We start from the raw sequence: 9,129 nt of genomic DNA, 5'->3' as shown, positions 1-9,129 counted from the left end.
GGAGATAAGGGGTAGGAGGCATGGACAAATGACCATGCCAAGCACAAAACAGTGCCGTAAGAGCTATGAGGGGGAAGAGCAGAGTACTGTGAGAGCACAGAGCAGGTGCACTGGCCTGATCTTGACTTAGGGAGAGTCAAGTAGGTGTTGAGTGTGAGTGCAGAGTCAGCAGTCTAAAAAGAAGATGCCTGAAGGAGCACGTGATACCTGGGAGGAGCTGCAAGTGGGCTGTCGACCAAGAGCACAAGGGCTTGGGGTAGACTGAACTATTGGTCCAATTCTGCACCACCCTCTGCAGCTTCAGTCATGCTACGGCCAGGGTGATGAGAACTTTCCTCCTTGACTTTGGCCTTTGGCCTTTGGCTTGGCCATGAGATGTGGGAGATAATGCTGGTGTGCCAAGCCTTAGAAGTATTTTTTTTTTTTTTTGACAGGCAGAATGGATAGTGAGAGAGAGAGACAGAGAGAAAGGTCTTCCTTTGCCGTTGGTTCACCCTCCAAGGGCCGCTGCAGCCAGTGCATCTCGCTGATCCGAAGCCAGGAGCCAGGTGCTTCTCCTGGTCTCCCATGCGGGTGCAGGGCCCAAGCACTTGGGCCATCCTCCACTGCCTTCCCGGGCCATAGCAGAGAGCTGGCCTGGAAGAGGGGCAACCAGGATAGAATTCGGCGCCCCAACCGGGACTAGAACCCGGTGTGCCGGCGCCGCAAGGCGGAGGATTAGCCTGTTAAGCCACGGCGCCGGCCAAGCCTTAGAATTATTTTAAGAGCCTGAATCTTAGGCTTCAAGCATTCCATGTGCCTCCAGGAGCCACTTGCATGGGAAGAATATGCCCCAGACAGCCTGTTGACCCCGGGAGAGTGAGAGACACATAGAGAAGAGCCTTCAGGTCACTCCTAGAGGTGCAGCTAGAAGATGCATCTAGAGGTGCATCTAGCCACCCCCATCCAGACCACCCAGCCACCTGCCATCCAGGGCCTGTGCATCTGCTAACTTGCACTTTCTTCTAAGGGCAATGGATTCTGCTGAAAGGTTTGGGAAGTCACATCAGAGTCACGTTCTAAAAGCTCGCTCTGGGTATTCTGTAGCAGGGGGAGTGGAGAACAGATTCCCTGCAGTTCTCAACCTTGCATTTTTAATGTTTATGCTTACATGCCTTTCTAAGGATAGAAGATCATCCTTTTATTATGTAACAAAAGAATCCACATTGTCTATTTATTATGAACTCAATTGCATGCATAGAAAAATATGAAACAAATGTGAATAGAAAAAAATATGCCTGAAGATTCCCAGTGATTATCTCTGAATGGGATTGTGGACGATTATTATTTTCCTCTTGATATGATTTTGACACAGTCACGTGACATTTTCAGTATTGTAAAATAAAATATTTCCTCCATTTGCTGGACATTTATGACACTTTGTGTATTCACATTTAATTCTTACTCCCGCTGTTCCAGCTGGGAAGAGCACTTTGTTTCCCCAAGATCAGCCCACGGGTAGTGGCAGAGTCAGAACTTGAACCCAAGTGTATCTGACACCAAAGTCTGCAGGAAGATCTTGTGCCATTTCTGGTTTTTTGTTACGTGTTTTGAGGAAATGCTCAGACCTGAAGTTCAGTTTGTTAAGTTTTAACAAGGGCGGATAATGAGTAACCTACATCCCTAGCAAGACACAGAGCATTTCTTTCTTTTTGTTTTTTTGTTTTTTGTTTGTTTTTTTTGTTTTTGGTTTTTTTTTTTTTTGGTTTTTTTTTTTTTTTTTGGTTTTTTGACAGGCAGAGTTAGACAGTGAGAGAGAGACAGAGAGAAAGGTCTTCCTTCCATTGGTTCACTCCCCAAATGGCCGCTACGGCCAGCGCGCTGCACCGCTCTGAAGCCAGGAGCCAGGTGCTTCCTCCTGCTCTCCCATGCGGGTGCAGGGACCCAAGCACCTGGGCCATCCTCCACTGCCTTCCCGGGCCACAGCAAAGAGCTGGACTGGAAGAGGAGCAACCGGGACTAGAACCCGGGGTACCGGCGCCGCAGGATTAGCCTAGTGAGCCACGGCACCGGCAACACAGAGCATTTCTATGACGCAAAATTTCCTCTTTACCCTCAGCCTGGAGTTACACCATTGTGATTTCTTTATACACGAAATTATATAGAAATACACTCTTTGGATTCCATTTTCTTTCATTTGGCACTGTAATTGACATTCTTATGTGTATTTACTTTTTTGTTTATTATTGAGCAGTATTCCAATTACCCGAATGTACTGGAATTTGCTCATTCATTCTCCTATTGATGGACATTTGGATTGTTTCCCTTTTAGGGCTATTGTGAACTACCATAAACGTCATACATGCATATCTTCGTGTAGGTATGTGTTTTTATTTCTCTTGGGTAAACATCTAAGAGTGGAATCGCTGGATCATAGAGCAGATGTTTATTTAATTTTGTAAAAACCTGTGGAGGCCAGCTTTGTGACATAGTGGGTTAAGCCACTCCCTAAGATGCCGACATCCCGTGTGGGTGCTGGTTCTTGTCCCGGCTGTTCCACTTCTGATCCAGCTACCTGTTAATGGCTTGGAAAACAGTGGAAGATGGCCCAGGTTCTTAGGCTCCTGCATCCATGTGGGAGACCCAGAAGAAGCTCCTGGCTCCTGGCTTCAGCTTGGCCAGCCCTGGCTGTTGCAGTCACTGTTGTGGGCATGAACCAGCAGGCTGAAGAACAATCTCTCTCTCTCTCTCTCTCTCTCTCTCTCTCTCTCTCTCTCTCTCCACCCTCCCCCCTCGCCTTCTGTCTATAACTCTGCCTCTCAAATAAAAATCTTGTGGGTGTGGACATATTGTGCAGGAGTTACGATGCTGCTTAGGACACCTGCACCCTGCATATGGGGACCTGGACTCGAGTCTCAACTCCAATTCTGAGTCCAGCTTCCTGTGAAGCCACTTTGGGAGGCCGCAGTGAGGACTCGAGCACTTGGGTCCCTTCCAGGCATGTGGGACACTTGGATTAGGCTCGCAGCTCCCGGCTTTGGCTTGGCCCAGCCACAACTGGGGAGTAAACCAGCAAGTGAAAGATACTTCTCTCTCTCTCTCTCTCCTTTTTAAGTAGATTTTAAAATAATTTTTGAAAAATTAACTGTGGGGCTGGCACTGTGGCATAGCAGTAAAGCCACCACCTGCAATGCTGGCAACCCATATGGGCACTAGTTCAACTCGGCTGCTCCACTTCCAGTCCAGTTTGCTGCTAATGTGCCTGGGCCTCTGCACCCATGTGGGAGACCCAAAGGAAGCTCCTGGCTCCTGGCTTCTGCCTGGCCCAGGTCAAGTTATTGCAGCAATAGCTCGGGAGTGATCCCAGTTCCATGGGACAGAAACACCTGCTCTTGCGACAATTCTGGAGCTTGCCCTGGGCTGCTTTCCCTCAGTCTATCTCCGAATCGTTTATCACGTCCTCCATCATCAACCAGTAAACATAACCAAGTGCTTCTCTGAGTCATTCCAGCTAATGCAGAAGCTAAGGGTTGGGCTGTGGGAGCCTCCCTCGTGGAGCCAGCTGGTCAGAAGCACAGACGACAAGCCGAGACTTGTCTTCAGGAGCAACTGGGGTCTGAAGTAGGGGCAGCCTCCTCGGCCACAGTCCTCGCCCTGTGGGGTCTCGGGCTAACTCTGAGTCAGAAACTATTTACATTATAGCACCCCCAGTTGGGATCTTGAAGTTAGAGAATTTTTCGTTGGGTGGGAAAAGTCCATACCTTTGGTGTTAGAAGTGAAGCATTGTGAAAATGCAGAAAAACAAGTTTATTTTTTTTTTCTCCTTCACTGTTCTCCGAAGTGTTTATACCATTCCACACAATCACCTGCGAGGTCTAAGAGTTCCACACACATTCCACAGCTCCCCAGCACACAGTGTTGTCAGCCTGTCTGATTTCAGGCCTTCTGGTGGCTTGTTTCTCATGATGGCTTTAATTGAGTGTTCCTTGACAGTGATGTTGTTCACGTGCTCGCTGGCTAGTCCTGTATCTTTGAGGAGTAACTGCTCAAGTCCGGTCATTATTTGTATTTGATTATCTTCTTTTTGAGTTGTAGGAGCTCTTTATAGGAGGAATCTTCAGAACGTCATGGAAATGCATATTCTGAACAAATTTATGAATGGATTTCAGAACTTTTTTTAATCAAACTAAACTGATCTTTTTATTCCATTTTCCATGAATGCTGTAAGGTGCCCACAGGGGTTCTGGATTCTTTGTCAAGTCTGTGTATGTAAATATTTTCTCCCAGGGTATGTATTTCCCACTGACTTTTTAAATGATATATTTAATGAGCAGAAGTTTTCATTTTTAAAAGATCTGATTTATTAAATTTTCATTTTAAGGCCAGAGCTCTGTGTTTTCTAAGAAATATTTACCTTTCTCAAATTAGGACTCATATTCTTGTATGTTGCTTTTGGGAACTTTATAGTTTTAGCTTTTAAGCTTAGATCTATGGTCTATACTAAACTAATTTTAAAATATGATGTAAAGGGAGGACAAGATTCCTTTATTTCCACATATGGATATCCAGTCATTCCTATACTTTACAAACTTGTTTTCCCTTTTTCCATTGAATTGCCTCAGCTTTAATATAAAAACCCAATTGACCATATATTTTTAAATCTATTTTCGGATCCTGTACTCTGTTCTATTGATATTTATTTTCACACCAATACCACTCTGTCTTGATTACTGTAGATTTATAGAAATATTTGAATATGGCCTATAAATCATCTAACTATGTACTTTTTCAAGATCATTTGATTCCTTTAGAACTTTGTGCTTCCACATAATGGAAGAATGAGCTTGTCAATTTCTACAAAAGAAAAAAAGGACCGCTGGGTGGTAATTGCAATGTTACGATAGATTAATTTGGGGAGAAGTGACATCTAAACAGTGTTGAATTTTTCCATCCTTGAATATGAAATATGGATTTATTTAGCTATCTAATATTTCTCAACAGTGTTTGTGCTATTAAAAATGGGTTCTTAAATCCCTTTCATTATCTTTGTCCTAAGTATTTCATTTGGAGGATAGTGTGGTAAATGATAATGAGTTTTTCATTTCATTTTCCAACTGTTTGTTGCTCTTTGCTATAAATACAATTGATTTTTGTATACCGCCCTAATGTCCTGCACATTTTCTGATGTTAAATCTTACATAACTGGGGTAAACACTATTTGGTAATAATGTATTATCTCCTTTTGAAATATTCATTTCCTTTAACAGTGTGTAAAGAAATGTTGCATCTAGACACAAAAGGGGTATTGGTGTATAATTCCCTTCTTGTAATGTCCTTAGTAGAAGGTTATGCCTAACTCACAAAATGAATTGGGAGATGCACCTTCTCCCACTGTTTTCTGAAAATGTTTGTGTAAAATTGGTATTGTGTCTTCCTTAAATGTTTGACAGAATTTACTGTGGAAATCGTATGGTCTGAGAGTTTTCCTATGGCAAGTCCATTAATTACAATTTTAATTTCATCAGCAAACGATAGACTTCTTTTATTAAAAATTATTCTTCTTAATTTTTTACTTATTTTATTTGAAAAACAGAGACAGAGAGAAAGGGACAGAAAGAGAAGAGGAAGAGAGCAAGATCCTATCTACCAGTTCACTCCCTAAATGCCCACTGCTGCCAGGGCTGGTCTGGGCCAAAGCTGGGAGTTGGTAACTCACTCTAAATTTCTCACGTAAGTGGCAGAAGTCCAATTAGGTGAGCTGTCACTGCCGCCCCCAAGGGTTTGTATTGGCTGGAAGTTGAAGTTAGCAGCCAGAGCTGGGTATCAAATTCAGGTACTCTGATGCTGGATACTGGTGGCCGAAAAGTATTATCTTGATCACTTGCCCAAATGCTTCACCATCCTTTTTTTCAAAGTGTTTTAAAAAATTAATTAATTTGAGAGACAGACAGAGAGAATGTCACAGTTTCTTATCCATTCTTCCACAAAGGGTTGCTTTGGTTAGTTTTATATCTTGGCTATTGTGAATAATGCTCCCGTGACCATGGGAGTACAGACCTATCTTTGACATACGGATTTCTTTTTTAAAAAAAGATTTATTTATTGATTGATTTGAAAGTCATAGTTACACAGAGAAAGGAAGAAACTGGGGCTGGGAATCTTCCCTCTGCTGGGTCACTCCCATTGGCCACAACAGCCAGGGTTGGGCTAGGCCAAAGTGAGGAGCCACGAGCTATCTGGGTCTCCCACTTGGGCCATCTTCCGCTGCTTTCCTAGGCACATTAGCAGGGAGTTGTATGGGAAATGGAGCAGCCGGGTCTCAACCGTCACCCATATGGGATGTCAGCTTCACAGGCAGCAGTAACCACTATGCCACAATGCCAGCCCTGCTGCCATACTGATTTCATTTCCTTTGGAGATTATATATATATATATATATATATATATATATAGGATTTGGGGATCATAGGCTAGTATTATTTCTTTAATTTTTTTTTTTTTTGACAGGCAGAGTTAGCAGTGAGAGAGAGAGAGAGAGAGACAGAGAGAAAGGTCTTCCTTTTCCGTTGGTTCACCCCCCAAGTGGCCACTACAGCCGGTGCCTTGTGGCCGGCGCGCTGTGCCGATCCGAAGCTAGGAGCCAGGTGCTTCCTCCTGCTCTCCCATGCGGGTGCAGGGGCCCAAGCACTTGGGCCATCCTCCACTGCCTTCCCGGGCCACAGCAGAGAGTTGGACTGGAAGAGGAGCAACAGGGACAGAATCTGGCGCCCCGACCGGGACTAGAACCCGGGGTGCTGGCGCCGCAGGTGGAGGATTAGCTTAGTGAGCCTTGGCACTGGCCTATTTCTTTAATTTTTAATTTATTTATTTTATTGGTTTGAATAGCAGAGAGAAAGAGAGACAGAGACAAAGATCTCCCAACTGCTGGTTCACTCCCCAAACACCTGCAAAATCTGGCCCTGGACCAGGGTAGAGCCAGGAGCTGGGAACTCAATCACAGTTTCCCCACAGGGGTGACAGGGACCCAACTAATCGAGCCTTCATCTGCTGCCTCGCATGGTGTGCATTAGCAAGAAGCTGGAAGTGGGAACGAGCCAGGACGCAAACCCAGGCACTCATGTATGGGACACTGGCACCTCTAGCAGAAGCTTTGATCACTGTGCAAAACACCAGCCAAGAAAGTCCTATTTCAGCTGTGGGAGTAGTACTCACACTGCTTTCCATAATGACAGTACATTGCTGCCAACAGTGTACAGTTTCCTTTCTTCTACATCTTCACCAACACTGATCATCTTTCAACTTTTTTATAACAGCCATTCTAACAGACATGAGCTGATCTCTCATTGTGGTTTCAATTTCCATTTCCCTGACTAATGGTGTCGAGCATTTTTTCATATACTTGCTGATCATTTGTATGGTTTTTTTTTAGAGATTTATTTTATTTATTTGAAAGACAGTTACAGAGAGAGGTACAGAGAGAGAGGTCTTCCATCTGCTAGTTCACTCCCCTGATGGCCACAACGGCCCGAGTTGTGCTGAACAGAAGCCAGGAGCCAGGAGCTTCTTCCGGGTCTTCCATGTGAGTGCAGGGGCCCAAGGACTTGGGCCATCTTCTATTTCTATCCCAGGCCATAGCAGAGGGCTGGATTGAAAGAGGAACAGCCAGGACTAGAACCGGCACCCACATGGGATGCTGGTGTTTCAGGCCAGAGCTTTACCCCGCTGTGCCACAGCACCGGCCCCTGTATGTTTTTTTTGTTTGTTTGTTTTCAGAAATGTCTATTCAACTTATTTGTTCATCTTTTAAATCAGCTTGTTTTCTTGTTATTGAGTTGTTTGGATTTCTTACATAACTTGGATATTAACACCTTATCAGATGTACTGCTTGCACGTGTTTTCTCCCATTCCATTCATTGTCTCTTCATGTGGCTAACTGCTTCCCTCACTGTACGGAAGCTTTTCAGGTTGATGCAAGCCATTGTCTGTGCTTTTGAGCCAGTGCTTTTGGGGTTATATCTCCAAAAAATCATTGCCCAGACCTGTATTCAGAAGCTATTTCTCTATGTTTTCTTCTAGTAGTTTTATACTTGCACGTTTTATGTTTAATTCTTTAATCCATACTGATTAGATTTTTGTACGTAGTGTGGGATAAGCAGACAATCTCACTCTTCTGCGTGTGGATATCTATTCTCGTGTATTGAACACACTGTCCTCTCCCCCACTGTATGCTTTTGGCACTATTGTTGAAAAATCAGTTCATTATTAATGCATAGATTTTTCTCTTCAAGCATTCTCCTTTTTTTATACAAACATTAAAGCCATAACTTTTACTCTAAATCCTTCTGTGAAACCACACATTTAGCTTAATAGCTAAAATGCCTGTGATCCACATCTGAGCACCCGGCTTCGATTTCCTCCCAGTACAACCCTGGGAGGCAGTGGTGATGGCTCAAGTAATGGGATTCTTGCCACCATTATGGGTGACCTACGTTGCATTCTTAGCTTCTGGGTTGGGCTCTAGCCCAGTTGGAGCATTGCAAGCATTCCGGAAGTGAACAACCCACCAGATGGGAGCTCTTTCTCTCTATGTCCATTTGTCTTTCTCTCTGTTTCAATCTCTGTCTCTTTCCTCTGTCTCTCAAGTAAATTTAAGAAAATATTTTTTTAGCCAAATCTCACAAATATGTATATGTTATGGTTTTTCATCAGGTCAAAATATTTTCTGATTTTTCATGTTGTCTTTGATTAATGGGATATTTAGAAGTGTGGTTTAACTTCAGTCTATTCATATTTGCCAAAGATATTTTTGTTCTTTAATTTTTATCAAAAATATACTCTTTAAAGATTTTTACAAAATTTTAAGCCACCACATGAAAATTATACATATATGGGGCCAGTGCTGTGGCACAGCAGGTTAAGCCCCAGCCTGCGACACCAACATCCTATATGGGCTCCTGTTCTAGTACCGGCTGTTCCACTTTATATCCACCTCCTTGCTAAGGGCCTGGGAAAACAGCAGAAGATGGCCCAAGTGCTTGGGCCCCTGCATCCATATGGGAGACCTGGAAGAAGCTCCTGGTTCCTGGCTTCAGTGTGGCCCAATCCTGGCTGTTGCAGCCATTTGGGAAGTGAACCAACAGATGGAAGATC

Source organism: Lepus europaeus, chromosome 7, assembly GCF_033115175.1.
Source record: "Lepus europaeus isolate LE1 chromosome 7, mLepTim1.pri, whole genome shotgun sequence".
Lineage (NCBI taxonomy): Eukaryota > Metazoa > Chordata > Mammalia > Lagomorpha > Leporidae > Lepus > Lepus europaeus.
Note: the sequence above shows the minus strand (reverse complement) of the source record.